At 44.3% G+C, this 929-nt stretch overlaps 1 pseudogene; it reads left to right on the top strand.

The window, feature by feature from the left end:
• The first annotated feature begins 456 nt into the window (after positions 1-456).
• On the top strand, positions 457-923 carry LOC115873331 (annotated as a pseudogene).
• The last annotated feature ends 6 nt before the right edge of the window (positions 924-929 follow it).

Below are 929 nucleotides of genomic sequence, written 5' to 3'. Positions count from 1 at the left end.
TTGTTTCATGTCTTCTGAATCTGACCTAAGCCTCTGGCAGCTCCCTGTCAATGTACTGCTGCAAGTTTGTCCAATAATCTTTAGCAAAATTTTACTTGCATGTGATTCAATATTGTCTATATTTTGCACATTCTATTGTGTCACCTTTCTTTGGAATGGCTACAAATGTGGGTCTCTTCCAGTCAGTTGACCAAATTTCTCAGCATAGATGAGAGAGTGATTGCAGTGCTTGTTGAAACATTTCAGTTGGCTTTCCATCAATTCCTGGAGACTTGTTTTTGGCTAATGCTTCCAGAGCAGCTATAACATCTTCCTTCAATACCGTTGGTCCTTGATCATATGCTAACTCTTGAAATGATGGAATGCCAGCTAGTTCTTTTTGCTACAGTGACTCTTCTTCTGATGCCTCCTGTATCATTCAATATTTTGCCCAGGGCACCGGAAGCATCTAGAATGATGTCAGGAGAACTACCACTAAACATCAATATTCAGGAGGTTTAATGAGACCAAACCACGTTTGTCGGACAAGGTGATCACTTCTTCACTGTGATGGACCCCAGGAATTTCCTGCTAACCAATGAACAACTAGAAAATACAAGGAATTACAGCCAAGGAATTGTGCCCCGGAGTCTTACAGAAAATGAACTGCGGAGAGCAAAGTATATCTAGGATCCCGCTTTTCATCTTCACCCTGGAGAGAAGGTGATTTTGATAGATAAAATGAACGTGACCACCACCGGCTGCATGATGACCCTTTACAGATGTGGTAAGCAGTCCTTGAGCGCAGTGACAAATTACACCCACGGAAGCGCAGACGTCGCTCTCACGGTGAAGGAAGTGGGAGCAGCCTATGTTTCCGCACCCCCGGTGTGGCAGCAACAGCACAAGGACTTAAGGCACTGACCAAGCATGCCTCACCCCTGATAGGA

The sequence above is a fragment of the Echinops telfairi genome, unplaced genomic scaffold (genome assembly GCF_000313985.2).
Source record: "Echinops telfairi isolate 266 unplaced genomic scaffold, ASM31398v2 ScPeMD7_7468;HRSCAF=8506_0, whole genome shotgun sequence".
NCBI classification, from domain to species: Eukaryota; Metazoa; Chordata; class Mammalia; order Afrosoricida; family Tenrecidae; genus Echinops; species Echinops telfairi.
The sequence above is the reverse complement of the archived record's forward strand: the minus strand, read 5'-3'. Positions and strand labels throughout refer to the sequence as shown.